This window comes from Balaenoptera physalus, assembly GCF_965194825.1.
Source record: "Balaenoptera physalus genome assembly, chromosome: 7".
NCBI classification, from domain to species: domain Eukaryota; kingdom Metazoa; phylum Chordata; class Mammalia; order Artiodactyla; family Balaenopteridae; genus Balaenoptera; species Balaenoptera physalus.
Window position 1 is genome coordinate 37,762,986 of NC_138886.1, and position 26,953 is coordinate 37,789,938.

Consider the following 26,953-nt stretch of genomic DNA (forward strand, 5'->3'; position numbering starts at 1 on the left):
AAAGCATTTTGAGAAGCAGCTCTATCCTTAAGTATTGTTCTCCCATGCTGTGCCACTATTACTCTGACCAAAGTCTGGAGATGTATTTTCTGGAGTGAAAGAGAGGGATGCTAGATTGGGGGCTATGCTGGGCACAGTTGAGTATACTGGTACTATTCAAAAAGCAGGGGAGTTAAGTGACAACATCTGAGTGCTCAGTGCTAAAAGCTAATAATAGCCACTCAGCTTTCAGGACACTGTTGCCTTTATCTTCCAGAGATTAAAAGACTTTCCCCTGAAGTACTGACCAGTTAAGAGGTAAGACCTCTTTCCAAGAAATGCACCCTGCCCCCATCACCCTACAGTAAAGTTGGCAAGTTGCTCCCATCACTCAGAGCTTTCAATCAGGGTTTTAGCTCCCCTGAACAATCGAAGGATCACTGGATTTTTGTGGAAGGCTCTAACATGGAAAATGGAGACCAAATAAACAGAAAAATATCAACTTAGGGGGAATAGAGCTTATGCAGGAAAAAAAAAAGATATCATTAATATATTTAGAGAGATAGACAAAACTATCAGAGCCATGAAACAAGAACAAGATACTATCAATAAGGAACATTCACAGAGCAAAAATAAGCTCTTAGAAATTAAAAACAGGGGGCAGAGTCAAGATGGTTGTGTGGAAAGACACCGAGTTAACGTCTCCCTACAATTAGGGTGCCTTCCGGCCACTGGTGAGGGACCCTGACGCCCAAGGAGACGGGAGAAACCCCCAAGTGAACCGCTGGGGGTTGGGCCGAAGCTCCTGCAGTGGGGGCTCTCTGTCAGAACCACTGGACTTAACAGAGAACCTCAGACCCCAGGGAATATTCATCAGAGTGAGGTCTCATGGAGGTCCTCATCTCAGCATCAAGACCCAGCTCTACCAAACAGCCTACAAACTCCAGTGTTGGAAGCCTCAGGCCAAACAACCAGTAAGACAGGAACACAATCCCACTCTTTAAAAAAAAAAATAATAAATGACATGGCAAGAAAATACGTCACAGATGAAGGAGCAAGGTAAAAACCTACAATACCAAATAAATGAAGAGGAAACAGGCAATCTACCTGAAAAAGAATTCAGCGTAATGATAGTAAAGATGATCCAGAACCTCGGAAACAGAATGGAGGCACGGATTGAGAAAATACAAGAAATGTTTAAAAAAGATATAGAAGAACTAAAGAACAAACAAACAGAGATGAACAACACAATAACTGAAATGGAAAATACACTAGAAGGAATCAATAACAGAATAACTGAGGCAGAAGAACGGATAACTGACCTGGAAGACAGAATGGTGGAATTAACTGCCAAGGAGCAGAATAAAGAAAAAAGAATGAAAAGAATTGAAGACAATCTCAGAGACCTCTGGGATAACACTAAACACAGCAACATTTGAATTATAGGGGTCCCAGAAGAAGAAGAGAAAAAGAAAGGGTCGGAGAAAATATTTGAAGAGATTATAGTGGAAAACTTCCCTAACATGGGAAAGGAAATAGTCACCCAAGTCCAGGAAGCACAGAGAGTCCCATACAGGATAAACCCTAGGAATAACACACCAAGACACATATTAATCAAACTAACAAAAATTAAATTCATAGAAAAAAAAGCAGCAAGGGACAAACAAAAAATAACATATAAAGGAATCCCCATAAGGTTATCAGCTGATTTTTCAGCAGAAACTCTGCAGGCCAGAAGGGAGTGGCAGGATATACTTGAAGTGATGAAAGAGTAAAACCTACAACCAAGATTACTCGACCCAGCAAGGATCTCATTCAGATTTGACAAAAAAATCAAAAGCTTTTCAGACAAGCAAAAGCTAAGAGAATTCAGCACCACCAAACCAGCTTTACAACAAATGCTAAAGAAACTTCTCTAGGTGGGAAACACAAGAGAAGAAAAAGACCCACAGAAACAAACCCAAAACAATTAAGAAAATGGTAATAGGAACATATATATCGATAATAACCTTGAATGTAAATGGATTAAATGCCCCAAACAAAAGACACAGACTGGCTGAATGGATACAAAAACAAAACCCATATATATGCTGTCTACAAGAGACCCATGTCAGACCTAGGGACACATACAGACTGAAGGTGAAGGGATAGAAAGAGATATTCCATGCAAATGGAAATCAAAAGAAAGCGGGAGTAGCAATACTCGTATCTGATAAAATAGACTTTAAAATAAAGACTATTACAAGAGACAAAGAAGGACACTCCATAATGATCAAAGGATCAATCCAAGAAGAAGATATAACAATTATAAATGTTTATGCACCCAACATAGGAGCACCTCAATACATAAGGCAAATGCTAACAGCCATAAGAGGGAAAATCGACAGTAACAATAATAGTAGGGGAGATTAACACGCCACTTACACCAATGGACAGATCATCCAAACAGAAAATAAATAAGGAAACACAAGCTTTAAATGACATAATAGACCAGATAGATTTAATTGATATTTATAGAACATTCCACCCAAAAGTGGCAGAATGCACTTTCTTCTCAAGTGCACACAGAACATTCTCCAGGATAGATCACATCTTGGGTCACAAATCAAGCCTCGGAAAATTTAAGAAAATTGAAATCATATCAAGCAGCTTTTCTGACAGCACTATGAGATTGGAAATCAATTACAGGAAAAAAAGTGTAAAAAACACAAATACATGGAGGCTAAACAGTGGGCTACTAAATAACCAAGAGATCACTGAAGAAATCAAAGAAGAAATAAAAAAAATACATAGAAATGACAACGAAAACACGATGACCCAAAACCTCTGGGATGCAGCAAAAGCAGTTCTAAGAGGGAAGTTTATAGCAATTCAATCTCACCTCAAGAAACAGGAAAAATTTCAAATAAACAATCTAACCCTACACTTAAAACAACTAGAGAAAGAAGAACCAAGAAAACCCAAAGTCAGTAGAAGGAAAGAAATAAAAAATCAGAGCAGAAATAAATGAAATAGAAATGAAGAAAACAATAGCAAAGATCAATAAAACTAAACGCTGGTTCTTTGAGAAGATAAGCCAAATTGATAAACCCTTAGCCAGACTCATCAAGAAAAAAAGGCAGAGGATGCAAATCAATAAAATTAGAAATGAAAAAGGAGAAATCACAACTGACACAGAAATACAAAGGATGATAATAAGAGAGTACTACAAAAAACTATATGCCAATAAAATGGACAACCACGAAGAAATGGACAAATTCTCGGACAGGTACAATTTTCCAAGACTGAACCAGGAAGAATTAGAAAATATAAACAGACCTATCACAAGTAATGAAATTGAAACTGTAACTTAAAAATCTTCAAACAAACAAAAGTCCAGGACTAGATGGCTTCACAGGTGAATTCTATCAAACATTTAGAGAAGAGCTAACACCCATCCTTCTCAAACTCTTCCAAAAAATTGCAGAGGGAGAAACACTCCCAAATTCATTCTATGAAGCCACCATCACCCTGATACCAAAACCAGAAAAAGATATCACAGAAAAAGAAAATTATAGACCAATATCGCTGATGAACATAGATGCAAAAATCCTGAACAAAATACTAGCAAACAGAATCCAACAAACATTAAAAGGATCATACACCATGATCAAGTGGGATTTATCCCAAGGATGCAAGGATTCTTCAATATACGCAAATCCATCAATGTGATACAACACATTGAAAAATTAAGGAATAAAAACCATATGATCATCTCAATAGATGCAGAAAAAGCTTTTGACAAAATTCAACACACATTTATGATAAAAACTCTGCAGAAAATGGACATAGAAGGAATCTACTTCAACATAATAAAGGCCATATATGAGAAACCCACAGCAAGCATCATACTCAATGGTGAAAAACTGATAACATTTCCACTAAGATCAGGAACAAGACAAGGATGTCCACTCTCGCCACTCTTATTCAACAGTTTTGGAAGTCCTAGCCATGGCAATCAGAGAAGAAAAAGGAATACAAATTGGAAAAGAAGTAAAACTGTCACTCTTTGCAGATGACATGATATTATACATAGAAAACCCTGTAGATGCCACCAGAAAACTACTAGAACTAATCAGTGAACTTGGTAAGGTTGCAGGATACAAAATTAATGCACAGAAATCTCTTGCATTCCTATACACCAACAACGAAAAATCAGAAGGAGAAATTAAGGAAACAATCCCATTTACCATCACAACAAAAAGAATAAAATACCTAAGAATAAACCTGCCTAAGGAGGTGAAAGACTTGTACTCAGAAAACTATAAAACACTGATGAAAGAAATCAAAGATGACATAAACAGATGGAGAAATATACCATGTTCTTGGATTGGAAGAATCAATATTGTCAAAATGACTATACTACCCAAAGCAATCTACAGATTCAGTGCAATCCCTATCAACCTACCAATGGCATTCTTCACAGAATTAGAACAAAAAATTTTACAATTTGTATGGAAACACAAAAGACCCCAAATAACCAAAGTGATCTTAAGGAAGAAAAACGGAGTTGGAGGATCAGGCTCCCCGACTTCAAACTATACCACAAAGCTACAGTAATCAAGACAGTATGGTACTGGCACAAAAACAGAAATATAGATCCATGGTACAGGATAGAATGCCCAGAGATAAACCCATGCACATATGGTCACCTAATTTATGACAAGGGAGGCAAGAACATACAATGGAGAAAGGACAGCCTCTTCAATAAGTGGTGCTGGGAAAACTGGACAGCTACATGTAAAAGAATGAAATTAGAACACTACCTAACACCATACACAAAAATAAACTCCAAATGGATTAAAGACCTAAATGTAAGACCAGACGCTATAAAACTCTTAGAGGAAAACATAGGAAAAACACTCTTTGACATAAACCACAGCAAGATCTTTTTTGACCCACCTCCTGGAGTAACGGAAATAAAAACAAAAACAAATGGGACTTAAAAGCTTTTTCACAGCAAAGGAAACCATAAACAAGACGAAAAGACAACCCTCAGAATGGGAGAAAATATTTGCAAATGAAGCAACAGACAAAGGATTAATCTCCAAAATATACAAACAGCTCATGGAGCTCAATATCAAAACAAAAAATAATAACCCAATCCACAATTGGGCAGAAGATCTAAATAGACATTTCACCAAGGAAGACATAAAGATGGCCAAGAGGCACATGAAAAGATGCTCAACATCACTAATTATTAGAGAAATGCAAATCAAAACTACAATGAGGTATCACCTCATGCTGGTCAGAATGGCTATTATCAAAATATCTAGAAACAATAAATGCTGGAAAGGGTGTGGTGAAAAGGGAACCCTCCTGCACTGTTGGTGGGAATGTAAATTGATACAACCACTATGGAAAACAGTATGGCGTTTCCTTAAAACACTAAAAATAGAACTACCATATGACCCAGCAATCCCACTACTGGGCATATACCCTGAGAAAACCATAATTCAAAAAGAGTCATGTACCACAATGTTCATTGTAGCTCTATATACAATAGCCAGGACATGGAAGCAACCTAAGTGTCCATTGACAGATGAATGGATAAAGAAGATGTGGCACATATATACAGTGCAATATTACTCAGCCATAAAAGGGAAAGAAATTGAGTTATTTGTAGTGAGGTGGATGGACCTAGAGTCTGTCATACAGAGTGAAGTAAGTCAGAAAGAGAAAAACAAATACTGTATTATAACACACATACATGGAATCTTAAAAAAAAAAAATGGTACTGATGAACCTTGTTTTGGAGCAGGAGTAAAGATGTAGACATAGAGAATGGCCCTGAGGACACGGGGTGGGAGGGGGAAGCAGGGGCGAAGTGACAGTAGCATGGACATATATACACTACCGAATGTAAAATAGTTAGCCAGTGGGAAGCAGCAGCATAGCACAGGGAGATCAGCTCTGTGCTTTACCTAGAGTGACCTAGAGTGGTGGGATGGGGAGGGTGGGGACATGTGTATGCATATGGCTGATTCACTTTGGTGTACAACAGAAACTAACATTATTGTGAAGCAATTATACTCCAATAAAGATCTATTAAAAGAAAAGAAATTAAAAACATGACAGCAAAGTTAAAAAAGTAAACAATACAGAGTTTGGAAGACAGATTTGAGGAGTCTTCCAGAAAGAAAAGCACAAAGAAAGAAACCAGGAGAGGAAGGAAGGCCAACATCCAAGAACTGCTGTTCTGGAAGGCAACAACAGAGAAAGCAGGATGACAAAATAAGACAAATTTCCAGAGCTGAAAGACATGAGTTGCTAGATTGAAAGAGCCTATCTAGAACCCAGAAGAATGGATGAAAATAGAGTATACCATCATTAGGACCCTATGCCTAGTGAAAAAATTGTCCAAGTTTCCAGAGAGAAGAAGCAAGAAAATCAGGAAACAAGAATTAGAATGGCTGTGCACATTTCAGCAGAAACACTAGAAGCAAAAGGCAATGAAGCAATGCTTTCAAACTTCTGAAAGAAAATTCTTTCTAAACTTTAATTCTGTACCTAGCCAAACTATCAAGAAAATGTCCATAATAGTGACGTTTTCAAGATATTCAAGGTCTCCAAAAACCTTCTCTTTCATATGCTGTATGCACTTTTAAAAGAAGCTCTTGGAGAACTTGTTCCAACAAAGGAAGAGTAAGTGACATGGAATATAGGAAATAAGAGATTCAGCACAGGAATGGTATGAAGTTCAATTCCCAGAGAGACACTGAAGGGAGAGCCCAGGATGAGAGACTTTGCAGTTGCAGAAGGATACTGGTCCGGGTTGGAACAGTGTGACTTAAGAAAGCTGTCATCTAAATATAGCGAACACTGCTGAATGTTATACATGAAAATTGTTAAGAGAGTAAACCCTAAAAGTTCTCATCACAAGAAAAATTTTTTTTCCATTTCTTTAATTTTGTATCTAAATGAGATGATAGATGTTCACTAAACTTACTGTGATAATCCTTTCATGATGCATGTAAGTCAAATCATTATGCTGTACACATTAAAACTATACAGTAATGTACGTCAATTGTATCTCAGTAATACTGAAAGGAAAAAAAAGAATAAAAAAAAAAGAATAAAAAGTCCATTAAAAAAAAAAAAGCTGTCATCACCAAGTGCCATTATAGCATCTTTTTATCTGAGGACAGAATGCTGCGGTGAGCCTGACCCTAGTTCTCATCTGTGCTCTCCTGTCCTTGCCTCCACGTGCTGATGAAGTTCCTCCTTCCTTCCCTTCACGCTGTTTGGATTAGCTGTTCATTCTGCCTCATAGGAATATTCTGTTCCTACCTCTTGATGGGAGGCTGTGTTGAACTATAAAACAAGAGAGGGAGGGAGGAAGGGGGAGAAAGAGAGAGAGAGAGAGAGAGAAGTGCACTCTTATATTGCCACAGACATCCTGTACCCAGCTCACACTAGATCCTCCCAGATTGCCCATCTCTGGTAAGCCTTGTTTCCAGAGAGTTACTCACTGGATTTTCAACTGATGTGCCCAGAAGGAAGGAGAGAGGGAGGGATGGAAGGAAGGAAGGAAGGAAGGAAGGGAGGAAGGAAATAAAGAAGAGGAAGGGAGGGAAGAGGAAGATTAGTGTTATATGGAACACAATTTTCAAACATTCTCTAATTTAAATATTTGAATTTCATTCAAAAAATTTTAATCACTTGCCTATGTTTTTCATAACTGTAGACAAATGGGTCTTCACAATAGTATTTTAAATTTCTTGATTAAATACTACGCTGGATAATTCAGGTTATCAGACCCTCTGGTAGCCATTTGTCACTTTCTTTTCTACCAGCATCTGAGTAACCTCCTTCTTTAGGGGGAATCCCACACCATGAATGTTAGTGGGAAGGAGAATGCCACAGATCCTGAGAGAAATTTAAAGGAACAAATATTTTCTCTCCCCATCCCCTAAAACCCCAGCTTATGTGTATAACCTAGACTTAGCACCTATCTCTAAAGGAGTGATACAGACTTAAAAGTAGTTATTAAATCACTCACACCACAGTAATGGTAGAGGGGGTACTACAGTGGCAATATTTTGGTTGGATCCCAGACCCTCTGGGGCATTGATGTGGTTGAACTCCCCAGAGATGAGCTTCCCTTGCTTGGTTTCTGCTTATAATCTGTAATCTGCACTGGATTCTTAAGCCTTCTCACTGATTCTGTGAGTTACCCAAAGCCTGTAGATAAGATTATTTCCTGCTAAGACTCAAAAAGGACTGTAAATCCATTAATGTTTCTAGTTTGTTTACATGTAACATCTCTTAATTTTGATATCAAAACCCCAAATAATTAGTCTATGTATTCTGTCTTGTTTTTCTTCTTGATCTGACAAATTACCACAAACTCTATGACTTAAAACAACATAAACTTATTATTTTACAGTTTTGGAGGCCACAAGTACAAAATAGGTCTCATGGACTAAAATCAAGGTTTCGGCAGGATGGAATTTCTTCTAGAGACTGTAGGGAGAATCCATTCCTTGTCTTTTCCAGCTCCTTAGAGGCTGCCTGCACTCTTTGGCTCACGGCATGACATCATTCCGCCATGCCCTCCAGCAGTGACATCATTCCAAGTTCCTTTTCTGCATTTGTATCTCTTTCTCTGATTCTGACTCTCCTCCCTTGCGTTTTCCCTTGTAAGGACCCTTGTGATTTTGTTGAGATGACCTGAATAATCCAGGACACCCTCTGCATCTCAAGATTGTTAATCACATCTGCAGAGATGAGATCCTTTTGCCAATAAGGTAACATGTTACAGTTTCTGTGGATTAGTACTTTGGTGGGCTATTAGTCTCTATACTGCAGCATCACAATAATTTTGTACCTTTATTTTTTTTCTTTTTACAATTTCAGAATTATTAGGTGATTTAAATTTTAAAAAGGAAGAATGCTTTATCTTCTCTCATAGTTTGCCTTTTAATCTTCTAATTTTGAGAACCTAAATAAGCACGCACCAAACCTTTTGAGACCTTTTTAATATTTGCATGTGAGGTGATTTTTAAAAATTTGTAAGTGCTTTTTTTAAAAAATTTATTTTATTTTATATATATTTTATTTTTGGCTGTGTTGGGTCTTTGTTGCTGTGTGCGGGCTTTTCTCTGGTTGTGGTGAGCTGGGGCTACTCTTCATTGCAGTGCACAGGCTTCTCATTGCAGTGGCTTCTCTTGTTGCTGAGCATGGGCTCTAGCGTACGGGCTTCAGTAGTTGTGGCACGCGGGCTCAGTAGTTGTGGCTCACGGGCTCTAGAGTGCAGGCTCAGTAGTTGTGGCGCACGGGCTTAGTTGCTCCGTGGCATGTGGGATCTTCCCAGACAAGGGCTCGACCCCGTGTCCCCTGCATTGGCAGGCAGATTCTTAACCACTGTGCCACCAGGGAAGCCCATAAGTGTTTTTTGAAAATAGGAAATGAGCATTTATTATTTCAATCATTAAGTTTATCTAAATGGCCACAACCTGACATAGAGCTGGCCAAATAAACACTTACACAGCATCAGTTAGAGGAAATACTCTCTGAAAGGCTGGGCAGAAAGAAAAACAAACAAACAAAAGATATGCTTCCTATTCCTGAAGAACATATCATTTAGTTGACAAGATCACAAAAGAGGCCATCTCCTCTGCTGCTGGAGAGAATGGAGCCATTGATAAATTCCAGCTGTGTAGTGACTGGGAGAATGTGTGTTCCCATGGGCTTCTCTGCCATCCATTGGGTTAATGTGTACTCTGTGCCTCTTATCATTTTAGAGCCTGTCCAAATGGCTGTAAATGGATATGGTCCTTTGAGGAGTTTATAACTCCAGAGATTGTAGACTCGATGAGATTTCAGTGGGAGCACTGGGCAAGTACACAGATGAACGACTAAAAATACACATCACGGCATGTACAACTGACCTTGTGCAGATGATCTATCATAAAGGGAGCTAGGTATCTACCAGACGGTACCATAGAGCATCTACCAGACTTGTGGCTAGCTTAGATTTGGGCAAGGTACGGAGAGGACATACTTTTCTTATTTTAGTCAGAAAACCAAGTATTTCCTAAGTGTTTACTGTGTCCTACAAGCTTCCTACGTATTTTCTCACTGTATCCTTGCAATAACTCCTGTTTTAACAGAAGAGGAAACAGGCTTAACCAAGATGAGTGACTTAGCTCAATTGATTAAGGGCCTAAATGGCAGAGGTAGGATTCCACCTAGGTCTGTTTGAGTCTTTCCACTATAGCACCCTGCCTCAGACAAAGTATGTCTTAAAGATCACCCAGATTTACTGAGTCTAAATGATCTTGGAGAAGAAAATATTTCATGACAATGATTATTATATATACTTTAAAAAATCATAGGAAACATCTTTTCTTTCTATTGTCTTGACTCCTTGGAAGGAGAGATAAGATTGTAATGTAGCCAATGCTCAGATTCAGATTCAAGACAGTCATCTCAATGGCCTTTGCCCTGTGGCAGGCCAGGTCTCTTTCAGTTTTTGTTTTGGAGCGACTATGGTTTCTATAGGGTTTTTCTCCCTCCATCTTGAGTATTGGAAGCTCTCAAATTCTCCTAAGAACCAGTTCGTGATTTCCCAACTGGCTGGTGAGCAGAAGAAATGCTCTCCTCTCCATGGGCCTAACCCAGTGTGTGGACACCCGGGATAGAATGAATGCCCGTGCTAAGAGGGATTTTAGAGATTTTCCATTCTAAGCACCTTGTATTTAACTGGTGAGGTAACTGGTATTTGGGGAGAGCCTGTGACTGTCTGGTGTTGTTTCAGAGCTGGACCCAGAGTCCAGGGCTCCCGTCTTCAAGCCAACACTCTTCCTTCTGCTTTGCAGGACTAGGAGCTGAGAGTGTGGGCCAGCTCTTTTCCCCTCCCTTCCTTCCATTTCTCTTGAGTGCAAAGGTAAAGGCACAAAGGGTGTGGGGTTTTTGTTTCAAGGCACAGAAGGAAAGGACAACTAGAGGCATATGGTCCAGTCACTAGTGACTCCCCTGTTAAGCATAGAAGTAAAATTTTTTCCCAAACTAGACCTTAACCTAAAATACTTGGGGTATTTAATGCGAAGCACTCACTGTCAGGTAATTTAAAAAAAAAAAAAAAAAAAAGCAACCTAGTAGGCAAAAGAGGTAGGAAATTAACCAAAAGTCTTAGGGGAAAAGAGCTGTTCATGTGTGTCAGTTACATAAAGGAATACAAATTGCATAATGACTCATCAGAACATAAATTCAGAAAACCTAGCTGAGATGGCTTTTTTTCCTTTTGATATGATACTTATGAAAGTATCATATGCATCTTATGAAAAACCCAGTTTTTCCCTTTCTTTTCATTTCTTCTTCCTTTCTTTTTTCTGTGAAGTATGCACTTACGCACTTACTTGCTTTTTCCATTAAATCACAGATGTGGGTCAAATTGTATCCCCTCCAGAAGATATATGGAAATCCTAAACTTTGGTATTGGTGAATGTGACCTTACCTGGAAATAGGGTCTTTACAGATACTCAAATTCAGATGAGGTCCTACCTGACTAGGGTGGTCCCTAATCCAATGTGACTGGTGTCCTCATCAGAAGAGGAGAAGGCAGACAAGCAGGTAGGGAGAATAGTGTGTGATGACGGAGTCTGAGGTTAGAGTGATGCAGCTACAAAATAAAGGGACCCCAAGGATCGCCAGCAACACCAGAAACTAAGAGGAAGGCATGGAACAGATTCACCCTTAGAGCCTTTAGAGAGAGCCTGGACCTGCCAACTCCTTGATTTTGGACTTCTGGCCTCCAGAACTGAGAATACATTTGTGTTGTTTTAAGCCACCTAGTTTGTGGTAATTGGTTATGGTTGCCCTAGGAAACAAATACAGTCCTCAAAACATTTCCAGAATTCCTGCTACAGCCAGAAGCTTTGAGTAGCGAGGGTGGTGGGGAAGAGAGGACCAAACAGGTGCATAGAACAATGTTTTACCTTCTAGGAAATCACAGGCCAGCAGTTCCATTAGGAAGCTCAGTGATTCCCCCATCCCATTCACACAGGTTCATCCACTTTTCAGAACAGCAGTCGAGGACAGGTGACATCCATGGTGACATCTGTGGTTACCCCTTCAATGCACGCAGTGATGGCAGGAAACACTGTGGGGAGAGGAAATGATAATAAGTCTTTGGAATCAGGCAGCCATTGAGATCAGCCTCAGAGAACTGAGAAGTATTGAAAATTTCAGTAATTTTCAATTACTGAAAGAACAACGATAATATTTAGGGTTCTGTTTGGAGTTATTTTGGGGTTCTTAGGCAAGATGAAGAGGACTGAAGAAATCAGATAGTAGAGGGTAAGAAAGTTCTGTCTGAAAAGCTGGGATTCAAGGGGAAAATGTGGGGCAGAGATCAACAGCTCCCCAAGGACCCATATCACTCTAGCATCACCCCTTCCCAGGTCCTCTCGTGAACAGTAAATTCCTGCTGGGTTGGCTTGAATTAAGTTGTGATCATTTCCCCAGCTCTGATTTCACGTAAAGAGTTGAGCTGGTAATGAGAGAGGAGGGGACCCACAGTGGCTCTGCTTTTTGTGCTAATGAACTTACCCAGGCTGGTCTTGTCCTCTGAAGCCCAGTTCAGATCATGTCCTGTGTGGACTTTGGAGAACATGAAGAGAGAGGAAGGTGGAGGAAAGACAGTGGAAAGTCAGGGGTAGGAGAGAGCAGCAAGGAGAGGTAAGACCAGAATGAGAAAATGGTTTGAACCCAAATGTTGGTGCTCGCACCTTGATAGAGCCTGACTTGAATGCTTCCCAACCTAAATTTTGTAAGGTAACTATGGGCTGCTTCGATTTTAAAATCAGCTGCTCACTAATTGATCATTTAAGTTTAGCAGCACTTAATTGGAAGAGGTTTATATGTCTAATGGAAACAGCCTAATAGGCCGAATAGGAGGCAGCATGATACAGTAGAAGGCACAGAAGACCTGCATCAGGTGTATGCCTAGAGCAGTGTTTCTCAACTTTTTCTCATTATCATCTCACTAAAGAGTCATTTAGACATGTTTTCCTAGTTGCCTCCCACATGAAATTTTATACCATAGATATCTTAGAAATTTGTTTATATACTACATGCACATCTGTGTTTATATACAGTTTAAATTTGTTTATATACTGTTACAAGAAGCAGTTTGTCCCATCTGGGGCCAATATTGCCCCGTTGATAATTTCTGCTTTAGATGAGAACTGACTTCAGGACCTAGGAATCCTCAGGAGTTGGGACAGAAGTCCCTGGGTACAAGCTGACAGACCTGGCCTTCAAGTCTACTTCTGCCACTTCCAACTGTGCCCGTGAGCAATTTACATAACTCATTTTGAGTTTTAGTTTCTTCATCTATCTTATCTATATTAAGAGCAATTTAGGTGAAAAGGTACAGAAAGTTTAAGTACTTTGCACATTGCTAGACACCTAGTCTGTGATCAAAGCAGACGTTTTTTTCTGGCTCTTTGCTAGGCTGTTGTCCAGCCCCTTGCATCTACCATCAATGAATGGGGTATATGACAGTGACGTCAGGGAGTTAGACAAATGTGAGCCGTTCATTTGCAGAGAGTTTTCCTCCTTGAGGCACTTTTCCATAATGAGCATGATGACCTTCTTCTCTAGAAGGGTTTGCTGGGCCTGGGCAGCCTGGATCTTTGGGGAGCTCTGCTTTTGCTTCCTCTCACCTGCCTGTTCATACCATGCAGAAGAGGGCTGCAGGCTGCTGCCGCCTTCCCAATTCTCAGGACAGATCGAGCCAGGATGTAAGGGCCTCTCCAGGGAATTCAAAAAGCCAAATGAGAGAAATATATTAAGAAACAATAACAAAAAAGAAAAGTCATAAGCCTTCAAAGTGTTTAAAATGAAGGAGCAACACACAAATGAACTGTTGTGTAGAAGAAAATTTGTCTTCAGTTGTGGTTTCTAAGCGTAAGATGACTCCCTATTTAGGTAGCGGGAGAAGAAAAAAGAAAAGGAAAAAAATTATAGAGGAACTCTTCTAAGGAGATGAATGAAAGAGGAAAAATGCTTCCTTCATGCGTGCTGGTGGCACTCAGGACAAAGTTTAGAATAGGGTGGTCTGTTTCTAAATGAGGTGTTTTTTAAAAAAATTAATTAATTAATTAATTAATTTGTTATTTTTGGCTGTGTTGGGTCTTCGTTTCTGTGCGAGGGCTTTCTCTAGTTGTGGTGAGCGGGGGCCACTCTTCATCGCGGTGTGCGGGCCTCTCACTATTGCGGCCTCTCTTGTTGCGGAGCACAGGCTCCAGATGCGCAGGCTCAGTAGTTGTGGCTCACGGGCCTAGTTGCTCCGTGGCATGTGGGATCTTCCCAGACCAGGGCTCGAACCCGTGTCCCCTGCATTGGCAGGCAGATTCTCAACCACTGCGCCACCAGGGAAGCCCCTAAATGAGGTTTTTGAAGATAATCAGCTGTGAAATTTTAGGAGCTGATGATGATGCATTTGCATAGGCCAGGGCTTTTGCTTTTCTTTTCCCTACAGGACATCTGAATTTTTGCCATATTACAAGGTACTACAGACTGAGGCCTGGAAGGACTTGAAGGTAACAACTCCAGCTTTTTGACAAATTCTTTGAGAAACCTGAGGACCTCCCCCGCCCCTAAAGAGGTTATCATTTACCCAAGGTCGCACAGCTAGTGAGTAGCAGATGGACATACCTAGGTTTTCTGATTTCAAATCTGCTGGCCTTGTTGCTCCAAGTTAGCAGTTAGTAATGCCAGGACGCAGAAAGAGCACAGAGTGTGGTTACAACTGACTTGGATTGCAATCCTAGCTCTTCCCTTTATCAGCCATGTAGCTTTAGAAAAGCCATTTAATCAGCTTTTTTCAGATAAATAATAGCACTGTGGAAGAGCAAGTTTCTGCTTGTTGTGAGGGGCAAGCGTGTCTGCACATAGTAGGTGCTCCATCAAGGGGACCTCATCTCAAACTCCAAACCCAGGTGTCTCGGATCCCAGAGTATGGGCCCCTTTGCCCACACACTTGTGAAATGGGTCTAATCCTCTGTAACACATGAGATGCCAAGAAATCCTAAAGTCTCCATCAGTTTTTATCATATGAAATTTATACAGCATCATTCATTATAAGAAAAATGCATATTAAAACAATAATACTATCTCACTCTTCCTATTTGTTGGCAAGTGTTTGGGGAAACAGGCACACTCATGGTTTGGCATATTAATTTGTATCACCTCTTTGGAGAATAATTTGACAATACATATCACAATTTAAAATGCACTTACTCTTTATTAACCTACCTGTTTCACTTTTACAGATACATTCATACACATCCAAAATGCGTATCACTGCAGCATTCTCTGCTACAGCAAAGTTTGCACAGGAACTAAATATACCTTTTAAAAAACATGATAAATTGTGGTGTGTCTGTACAATGAAATATTATGCAGCCATCAGGATGAACCAGCTCTACATATACTGTTATGGAACCATTTCTAAGATGTCCTGGTAAATGTAAAAGAAAGATACAGACTGATAAGTACAATATGATATGGCTTGTGATATATAGGATGTAGATACATTTATGCTTATATATGGAAAGGCTACCTGTGGAAGTATCCAGAAGAAATTCAGGGGAGGAAAATTGGGGAACTGATGGCCAAGGGTGAGAATGAGATTACCATTTGGTATACCCTTTGGAAACTTTTGAGATTTGCTCCATGTACATGTATTACCTATGTTAAAAAATAAACACAAAGCACAAAGAAAGCCCAGCCAAACAAATAAAATACTTGTGGTCTCGGTGCTGGCACAAACAGCCCTCCTGCGCATCTACTCTAATGTGCTTGGCCCAATCTTCTTTGGCTCACTGGCCTCTTGGATCCTCACCTTGGCTCTCTCTTGACTCCCAATACCCACCACCAGCCTCCTTTGTCCTGAAAACCTGTTTCAGACAGGCTCCTCTGGCTTCCATCTCCGGTGCTCTCTCTTGGGCGCAATGCCATGCACGTTCTCTGGCTCTGCGGAGCTCAGCTTGCTGGAGCCTGCCGACTCCTGGCCAGGCCAGCCAGGTCACTAGACAACGTGCATCTCTTGGCAGCAGCCACTGCCTAGGCGTAAGGAGGGAATGGTCTACGTGGTTGTCCACTGTGTAGATGTACTACTGGGGCTGCCTGTGGTGACCTTTTACCTTTGATTGGCCCAGGGCATCTTGGTTTCTTCAGTTGTTTCTTCATTGGTTGATTTGTTGGTTCTTTTGTTCATTCATTCATTCAATACTTCTGAACCAGAGAAACAGAAGCTATGGTCCGATGGGATTCATTTTAGGGATGTGCCTGGGAATTTCATTTCCCTCTACTTTCCTTTTCCCCAACCCTATGGATAATTTAGATTTTATCATATCCTGATAGCATAAGACTTAACAATTAAACCAACTGAACATGTTGCATTATCAGGGGCAGCTTCTGGGGGTTACAATTAAATGACCTCCCTTTCACCCTCACTGGAAAGGATCTACAGCAAAGAGGCGTTTAGTTTAATGACATTTGCAGATGAGTCTTATTTCTCTTGGCTGATTTTTAAAAAAAATTTATTTACTTATTTATTTTTGGCTTCGTTGGGTGTTCATTGCTGCACATGGGCTTTCTCTAGTTGCGGTGAGCGGGGGCTGCTCATTGCGGTGGCTTCTCTTGTTGTGGAGCGCGGGCTCTAGGCATGCGGGCTTCAGTAGTTGTGGCTCGCGGGCTCTAGAGCACAGGCTCAGTAGTTGTAGCGCACGGGCTTAGTTGCTCCGTGGCATGTGGGAATCTTCCCAGAATAGGGATCGAACCCGTGTCCCATGCATTGGCAGGCAGATTCTCAACCACTGCGCCACCAGGGAAGCCCTGATTTTTTTTTGAACCAGTAAAATCCTTATTTTGAGACTTTTCAGTGTTTCAGTTTTTTCAGAGGGCATCTTGGAGAAAACAATGAATGCCTGTAGGCCATTGACCACTTTCTATCTTCAGCCATCAGGGGTCTTGGGTGAGGTTAGAAGAGCTGCCAGGAACCGCCTCTGGCTTGATTAAGCTTCAGAAATACCTCCATTGATCCTATTCAAATGTTTATTGAGTACCTACCTCAGAAATGATACTGAATTGACTTCAGAAAATCACCTTTGCCCAAGGCCTAGGAGGGGAAGGCCTGTGGACTCTGGTGGGAAAAAGAAATTCCTTGTGGGGTGACTGAAGAATGGGCTGGCTCAGCTCCAACCAGAGAAGGATCCACGAGAGAAAGCCATTAGGTCCTGAACACTGATAGGGTTTATGGCCTCTGCTCTTAGGTGATCTGACTGAATGGGCATCTGAGCAGGAAAGGAAACCTACAGAAGTGGCAGCAGAAGTGGTCCCTAGGAAGGCAATGACTGACATCAATTGGAGGCATCATCTTGAACAATTGCACTGGAAAAAGCTGTAGTTTCTTGTGTTGTCCCGTAGAAAATGTTCTTTAATGAGATAGCTTAGCATGGTATTTACAAGTACAGACTCTGGAGACAGACTAACTACCTGGTGATCTAGGCTCTATCTTTAAGTTTGTTTAACCTCTCTGGACCTCACTGTCCTCATCTGTAAAATGGGGATGTGATAGTGTCCACCGTACTCCGTTGCTTGAGGACCAAATGAGTAAAGCCCTAAGATAGCACCAGGACCATTGTTAAGTACTCAAAAATGTAAACAGTTATTTTAACTGTGCTGTTTTGCCCTTCTGAAAATAACCATCTTCCAATGAGTTGAACTATTAATTTGCCTAATATTGAATTTTGTATTTGTAGGGGTAGTAGGATTTTTTGCACGGCAAAATACATGTTTTTTTCTTTTTTTTGTGGCTTTGCTCTCTTGTTCTTTCAACATCAAAACCCTAGGTGTTTTGATCTCGGAGAAATGATGCAAACGAAGGGAGCCACACAGCCTGTGGTCCTGGGGTGTGTTCCCGAGCGTACACGTGCTCCTTCGATTCAAAGCGGAGCCTATAGTTCTTGTCTTAAAATGTCACAAAGAGATTGCAGCTGAAAATCCCCAAGCTCTTGAATGATTTGTCTCCAGCTTTTGCCCCTCTTTTATTGCAAGTATCATTAGTAATGTTGACTAAATCATTACCCTTCCAAAAGCCTGCCTAAATTATCTTTTTCCTGAACTTGTGTGTTCATTGCATTAATCATTTGGAAATAACGTCCTCATGAAATACAAGTTCTTCAGGTTTATTTTAAATGGCTTGCATTTGTGTACAAGCTGACATTGCCTGAGGAGAAAGTCAAAGACCTTGTCAACAACAGACTTTTGAGTTTGCCCTTGAAATAATGACAATTAGGAATACACCCGTCAGATTCTGTCATTTGCAGAACTTCAGTAATCAATAAAACATCATCAGCCTTGTCCTTTTTTCTATGCCCACAATACTCCCTGGCTTCTGATTTGAACCTGAATAACTTTTGAATAAATTTCATTTTTGCAATTGAAGTGTGGTTCTGACCAGATGGACCTATTCAGACTTTTGTAACAATCCATTTCCAAATGATTTTCCAGCTATTCAGTTCAAGCTGCAAATCTAACTGTTGTAATGAAAAGAACTGTGTATTTTCCAAGAGCTCCTCCGAACCATTCTTTAAAGGATCTTCCTCTTTAGGGCCACCGTGGGTGTTTTCAGTGAAAAGTTATTATATATTTTATGATTGTATATTTTATAATATATTTTGTTTAAGTGAAGCTGAGGGAATCATTTCAGTTATTTCACCCAGCCCCGCGCAGTGGGAGAAAGGTCCCCTTTTAACCAAACAGCCGGCCACTGCTCTTTGAAGAGCAATGTGTCAGTTCTTCAGTGGTACCTCTAGGTGGCAGTGCAGCCCAAGACAACGTTCTTGGTCCTGGCTTCCTCCCCTCCCCCTCTTTCTGGGCTGGCAGCACAGGTTGGATTGGCACTCAGGGAAAATAATCATTAAAAATAAATGCAATCAAAAGAAATAGGTTATTATAGTGGCACATTGGAACTGCTTTAGTTAGAAGTATGTCACCCTCCCATTAGAAATGTTATCTGGGAGGAGTTTGCCACTGGGCTGTGAAAATTTGCTAGAGGTTAAAAGTGACACTTGCTGGTGCCTCAACCTCGTAGCCTATTTAATCCTAAGAAGTTTGACTTTAGATGGTCGGGTGGCTTTGAAGTAGCACGCAAAGGTGCACAGATGGATTTGCTTTGCTTAAGGCAATTCATAACTGTTTTTGTAACACTGACATGCACTATGACCCAGTGATGTACGGTGGTTTCATTGGCCATGAGAAAGTGTGCGTCCTTAGGAGGATTTCAAGATTAAATTCTGAAAAAAAAACTGTTGTGTGAGCAGGGAAATATGATTAGAAAGTGTTGTTTAGTAAAACACTTTGGTAGGTTTAGTAAGAATCCTCCCCCCCCCCACCACCTTCTCTAAGGCCAATCCCCTCCCACTGCGCCGCCTTTTTTTTTTTGACGTGGACCATTTTTTTAAAAGTCTTTATTGAATTTGTTACAATATTGCTTCTGTTTTATGTTTTGATTTTATTGGCCCTGAGGCATGCGGGGTCTTACCTCCCTGAGGAGGGATGGAACTCACACCCCCTGCATTGGAAGGCAAAGTCTTAATGACTGGACCACCAGGGAAGTCCCCCCCGCCCCTTCTGAAGAAGCTATGGTTTTCTTCACTTTAAAATCAGCAGTTACCCTCCATGAACGTTATCATCCCACATGAGTCAGGTGTTCTGGGTTATGCTATGGTAACAAGCAACCCCTAAGTCAGAGCGATTTATCCCCACCGAAGTGTATTTCTCACCCACATAGCATGACTCACTTGGGCAGCAGGGGACTCTTATCAAGGAGCTATCACAAAGCTCCACCATCTTCTAACTGCACCAAATGGAATGTGTGTTCTTGGGCCCTCTCTTCCACACTCTGCTCTGGATCGGACACACAACACTTCTACCCCTGCTTCATTACACAACTCGTTTCACAGCCCCACTTAACGGGAAGGACCTGGGGGAGATGTTGGCTGAGCCGCACAGCCTCCATCAGCAGTTTAAGATCCTATGATGCTGTTGGGGGCGTTATCTTATTTATTTTTTAATGCCCTCAACTGTCAACACCACACACATGTTAATTCCTCAAAAACTAAATGTAATGGAATACCTTGATGAACGCCCAGGCCCCCTCCAGGTGCAGACTGTATGATTTTTTCTGAGGAGCTTGTTCTCCTTTGTAGGCAAAATTAATTGCTTCTTCTCTGTGGTTTGGTGGCGCTTCGTGCATGCTGACGGTTTTGCATTTGTCACAGCCCAGTTTGTTGCTATTCTGTCTCCTCTGATAGAATATAGTCTCCAGGATGGCAGACACTCATTTTTATCCACCTTTGTATTACTGATGCCTGAGAAGATAGAGATGAAAAGAAGAAATGGGTGGAAAAAGTTATTCTATGAAAAATAATGATAAAAATAATATTTTTAAGCTCTGCGTGCTCAAAATACTGATTAAGTGTTTAATGTCTATAATATACATAGATGCCTGTCTTTTTCAATTCCTATAGTAATTCTATAAGGTAGGTAACTGAGAAATTGCATTTCACAGCAGTCAAATAACTTTCCCAAATTTCTGAGGTAGAAAATGCTAGAGGTGAGATTTGAATCCAGGCCTCTTTGGCTGCAGAGTTCTACTTCTGAACCATTATGCTATGCTGACTTCTATCCTGATATGTATGTTTTATTTATTTATTTTAAAATTTATTTTATTTTATTTATTTATTTTTGGCTGCGTTGGGTCTTCGTTGTTGCGCGCGGGCTTTCTCTAGTTGCAGCGCGCGGGGGCTACTCTTCGTTGCGGTGCAGGGGCTTCTCATTGCGGTGGCTACTTTTGTTGCGGAGCATGGGTTCTAGGCGTGCGAGCTTCAGTAGTTGTGGCACACGGGCTCAGTAGTTGTGGCTCACAGGGTCTAGAGCGCAGGCTCAGTAGTTATGGCGCACGGGTTTTGTTGCTCCGCTGCATGTGGGATCTTCCTGGACCAGGGTTCGAACCCGTGTCCCCTGCATTGGCAGTGGATTCTTAGCCACTGCGCCACCAGGGAAGCCCCTGTATGTTTTAATAATAAGTACATAATTAAAAACATAATTGTGATTGGTTGAAAAGTTGACTATGCAAAGTAGTGTCAACTTGGAGTGAAGCCTTCCACGAATGACAAGAGACCTGGATTCTATTTCCCACTCACTGGCTGTATGACTTCAGCCAAGGATCTTCATTTGCCTCATCCCGGGTTCCATATCTGTAAACTGAGAGTTAAGTTTGTATCATTAATTTTCAACTTTACTGTACATACTGGAGACTGTTAAAATTCAGATTCTGATTCAACAGGTCCAGGGAGTCTGAGGTGCTGTAACTCTAACAAGCTTCCTGGTGATGCTATTGCTGCTGGTCTGGGAAGCATATTTTGAATAGCCAGGAGCTACATGCTTGCTGAGGCTTCCTACTGTCTGAGTCTGTGAGTCGTTAGAAACTCTTGATTGAACTGCTTCTGAATTTCTATAACTGGCACAAAGATATGAAGCAATTGGTTATCTTAACATCCAGGTACTTGATCATTCACCCCAACATTCACTCTCTCTTCTTCCAGCAGTAAATCTAGAGTCTCCCTGGAGATTCTCTCCAATCTTCAACCTGTGCTTCAGGTGAATTTGGAAGGCATCAGTGTTTATAATTTTCTGGCCACTACCGTTGGTTCAGGGAATGTCACGAGACAGATTGAAAGCCAGTAAAGTACAATCAAATGTGTGCCTGAGAATTCAGGGATGGGGCAGAGACTTTTTTTGCTGGACTTGAACTTGAAGGACTAGAGCCGCCATGGCCATCTCACCTTACTACCGTGCGCACAGTAAGGTTACGCACAAAGAGAAAACAGATCGAAGATATGGAGGGAGAGAAGCCAAGTCCTGGGAAGTCTTTTGAGCTTTACTTGTAGGAGTAACTGGGAAGGCTCACCCATACATGGCTAGATAAATTTATTAACATGTGTGCATATGTGTGTGTGCCCTTGCACACGTGTGCCATGTGTGATTACCAATTAAAGGCATGTCAACTGTGTAGGTTCAATCTCCTCCCAGATAAGGGCCTTAGGCCCTGGGATCTGGGCTCAGCATTGGAGAATGGGCCCGAGGGATTAATTCCTAAGAATTCAAGGCGGAAGACACCACTAAAAGCCAAGCAGAAAGTACAGCAGAGGCATGGATGAAGCAGAGGGATAGGAAATGGGAGGTAGGCCACAGGACCACTAGAGAGTCAAGGCCATAGCCCAGGGGATAAGAATGGGGCCTGCAGAGAGGTCCTGAGCTGCTGGTCTCTGGCTGTGGTGCCTCCCGCAGGGAAACTCTGACCTCTGCAGTGGGTGAGGAAGGAATCATGAGGTGTGCCAGGCCAGGAGGATGTAGAACGAGGTTGTGCTGCTGTCTCAGGCCTTAATAAGGCAAAGTCACAGACTATGGATTGAAATTTGTTTGGCTAGGAAACTGCTGCTCGCATTGCGTGTGCATGCATGTGTGTGTGTGTGTGTGTGTGTGTGTGTGTGTGATTATTTATTTTCTGACAGAAGCAGTAACCTCAAATAGTCCCTTGAGACTGGGCAGCTATTATGGATGTCACAGATGAACTCCTTGTAGGATGGCCAACTTCACTTTGACCTGTGGCAAAGCTATTTAAATTTTATTAGGGAAGCAGGCCAACCACCCTATTAGACCTTTAGGTGATTAAAAGAAAATCATCTTAGAAAACGTTCCATTATGGAGGTCTCTTAACTGACCGTGGCTTCTTGATGAATTTAAAATATCTGATAGGCAGATAGCATAACAGTAACAATTTGTGTGAATCAGACTAAGCACACTCAATTTTATGGAATATCATGACATCGGTATTTTTCCTATTTATGAGCAATCCCCTTTTTTCCCCCATCCCCCCAAACATGGCTGCTTCAGCATATTCCAAAATCCATGTTCCCAAGATTGTTTTTGTCTTGCCTCAGTAACTCGGGAGCATCTATCCATGTAATAGCATGGTCTTCCGCTCTACTGCTTATATAGCCCTCACGCCTCAGTGAATTTGCTTGATGGGATGCAGACAAAATGCTGCTTAGTATATTTTATATATCTAAATGAATATTTATAGCAAACAAAGGAGGCAGATATTTTAAAAGAGATATAATCATTTTGAGGCAAATGGCTAATTAAGTTTTTATCATATATGATAACTTACATTCGGTGTACCCCTCACTTGCCTTTCAGGACAGTGTGTTGAGCCATATTTGACTAAATGGTGGATACTGATGTGTTGGTTTATTAATAAACCAAAACACAACCTAAAATATGATTGTAAGCTGCTATCTTGGTTTAATTATTCTACAATAGTCATTTACATGTACAAAGATACTATGTGTTTTCTGAACAGGAAATTTGTGATTGGGGAAATTAGACAAAAAAATTTATTAAGAGGATGCCCATATTATGGTACAGACTCAGAGGAATCTAATGCATTTGAGAAGAAAGAATGCAATAGGTTTATACTTGCTGACCGGGAAGAATTTTTAAACACAAAGACAATTTTTTAATAAGTGTATTTCATGTAAACCTGTTTTTATTAAAATATTAATAGTAAAAATAATACTTATAAAACTATGAAGGAAAATACTTATAATAACTCCTTCTTATAAAACTATGAAGGAAACTGTAACCAAATTGTTTTCACAAGAGAAATAAGATAATGTGTTACTATCTCTTTCTAAATACATTTCCATATAATTTTATTGTGGAATTTGTTTTATAATGAGAAAAACAGAGTAAATGTTTTCTTTGTTTCCCAACTTAGTGTATATAGAAGTAATTCTGGGCTACCATTGGAAATCTGACCACCAAAAAGTGATCTGTAAGGTAAAATGAAGCAATTTCTCTTTCTTTTTTTTTTTTTTTAATTGAAGTGTAGTTGATTTACAGCGCTGTTCCAATCTCTGCTGTGCAGCAAAGTGACTCCATTATACGCATGTAGACATTCTTTAAAATGAAACAATTTATATTGCTGTTTATAGAAAAAAAGAATATGATAGAAATCCTTGAATGTCTGGCTTGGCAGGGAACTTAGGGACAGGGAAAATGACTCCTCGTTTTGGTGATGGGGAAAACGAAAGATTAGCAAGAGAGTGTCTTTCTTGAGCTCAGGCAGTCGGTGCATGATGAGATGGCCATGGACCCGAGGTCCCAAGATTCCCCAGAGGCCCCACCCAATGCTCTCTCCAGGAAAATATTCTTTCCAGTTTAAAGGTAAATAATACCCAAGATTTGAAATATGTCTGCCATTGCATCTGAAAGCTAAGTAATACTTTATCTCATTAACTTAAGAATCCTAAAACACCTGTGTCTTCACTGCCTGTATTTTATTACTGTGCTGTACGATTCTCGTTTGGAGTGTGGGAAATGAATTAATCATGATTCTTCCTTGCAGCCCTGTGAGGCGGTGAGCCCTTATTATGGTACCTTCATTTTCCAGGTGAAGGAACACAACACCAAGAGGATAAGTGATATGCCCTGGGTCACTCGTTGGGTCAGTGGCAAAGTTGGTAACAGTCAAGCCTGGGTTGGAGGGTTTTATCGCAGTTTTGTTCTGTTCCTCTGCATTAAAAACAAGTTCAGAAAGATCCAGGACACTTACAGATTCTGGTATTTTGGGATTGCAAGGATTTGATATTTTGTAGTCAAAAAAAAAAAAAGAAACAAAATTATAAAGTTAGAAAAGTAAATATAACAGGGATATTAATAGAATAATTAACTCTTCACCATCGAGCCTAGATTTGCATATCTGTGAAGTACGGAGTACTTACAAAATGCCTGTGTTTAAACAATCTATTTCCCTTCTATGAGAAAAATACTCTTCATCTGCTTTGTCTTTTATAAAAATGTGCACAGGTCCTATAGAAAGGTTTTAAATTTGCCTGTCTCAGACTTGCATGATGTAGCAATGAATTTGTTTTTAGTAGATCATTCTATGCATAAGAATATTTCAATTATGTTTTTTGAAATCTAAATTAATCCTCTATTAATTTGATGGGAAAGAGTCAAATAAGGTGAAACACATTATTCAGACTCTCCTGAGACCCTCACACCCTTGCTGAACCCACTGGGACTCTCAATTCATCAAGTACACCTGTGAGAATTCACAAACAGGTTTTTTTTTTTTCCATTTTAGGTCTTTGGGGGGAATTTGTTTATACCTGCAAGTAACTTTAGTCATATGCTTCCTTATGAAACACACACATTGTTCATTCGTGGAAAGCACTGAAGCTCCTGCCCCCGACGACAAGGGCAGAAGTTTGGTGATCAGAGAGCTGGAGTGAACTGGGCACCAGTCAGCATCTTAGTTGCCTCCAGGAGTTAATATGGGTTTCTGTCAAGTGACAACTGACCCAGGAAAGCAGCAAGAGCACTTTCAGGATAACGTGGCTGGGGGAGTTATCTGGGCGTTGGGTTAGAGTTGGCCTTACAAAAGCAGTATTATGGGTTGCTTCCTAGGTTGAGTGCGGTTAGAGAGGGCAGTCTTCAGATACACAGGCCCAGGTGACCTCCAGAACATGATGACTTATAATGGAGACCAGCTGCATTTGCAGTTAGAGGAACCACTGCCCCCAACCCAGTAATGCTGGTGTAGAGAGATGAGCAGAGCTAATCGCACCCTTCCTCCCACGAAGTATACGTTCTTCCTTCCAGACTAAGTCTGCAGAAACCTCCATGAGTACCAGCTGAATCCAAAGACAGTTCTATACAGAGGACATGGAATGGGCTCTGTCATTCCGGGGGTGGACAGCAAGGGGGCTAGTTTGGTGTGTCCTGAGGGAGGGCTGGTGACACCTCGAGGAAGGCTAAAAGAGGATACTGCAGGAGAAGCTGGGAAAGAATCTGGGGAGACGGGGAAAGTCAGACATAAGAAGCACATTCTAGGATTGTGTGGGGTTGGGGAATGAGGTGTCCCCTCCATAGATCTTTTGTCAGGGGCTATGATGGAGAAGGGCTCTAGGCAGAGAAACTAGCATGAAACATACTAGTTGAGGTGTGACAGTGGCATGCTGTAACTAGAAAGATGGTGGAAAGTGTGGGCTAATGACTCTAGAAAGGGAAATTGAGACAGATCGTGAAACTTGTTTGATTTTTCCTTCCTGAAAAATTGATCGTAATAAGCGTTAGCTAGAAACATTTAGAGTGACTCATTTGCCTTTTGGCCAGTATCACTTATGACCTTATTACTAAAAATATATGATCAAATCATAAATAGAGAGGTGGACACAGTTTTCTTTTGGTGAGCATCACTTAGCCTAGAATAATATTCTTTGCATAGCATTGTCTGTAAATCTTTTTGTGCTAGTTATCTACATTCACTGGAGAGCAGTAGTTTAGAGAGGATCCATTTTACAGGTGGTAAAATGGAGAGCCAGAGGGGCTGGGGCATTTCCAGAGCTACAGAGAAAATCAGTGGTGAAGCTACGACAGGAATCAAGACTCCTCAGACCCAGGCTGACATCATTTTCCTTTGAACTGTACTATCTAGTACTACTTTAGCTAGAATACTTTCCCTGGCAAATATTTCTCTCCTTCCCCATTCCCTTCACAAACCTGGAAAGGAAATATTGGTCGGTTGAGTGACAGGGTCACCTGGAACTAACACGAAAAGACTGGATAATTTCTTCGCCTGCATCATTCTCAGTAGGATGTATTTCCTCTCTCTCTTTTTCACTCACTCCCACCTCCTCCACACGTTCCAGCCCCACAAGTCAACCCTGTCCATTTTATAGGGCTGTATTGAGTCCAGCTTAATAGTGTATCTTGCAAAATATCTATATTAGATTTATTTTATCCTTCAGAGGAGAAATAATCACAGAAAACAAGAGTATTCCTT

General features: G+C 40.7%; 1 long non-coding RNA gene across 1 annotated transcript in view; it reads left to right on the plus strand.

Moving 5' to 3' along the window:
- The window catches only part of LOC309663855, a 71,324-nt gene extending 53,537 nt beyond the window's left edge, over nt 1-17,787 (plus strand). The window contains exon 5 of the long non-coding RNA XR_014265497.1: nt 12,598-17,787. This is a non-coding gene — a long non-coding RNA (uncharacterized lncRNA). The remainder of the gene's footprint in view (nt 1-12,597) is intronic.
- Nucleotides 17,788-26,953: the final 9,166 nt, after the last annotated feature.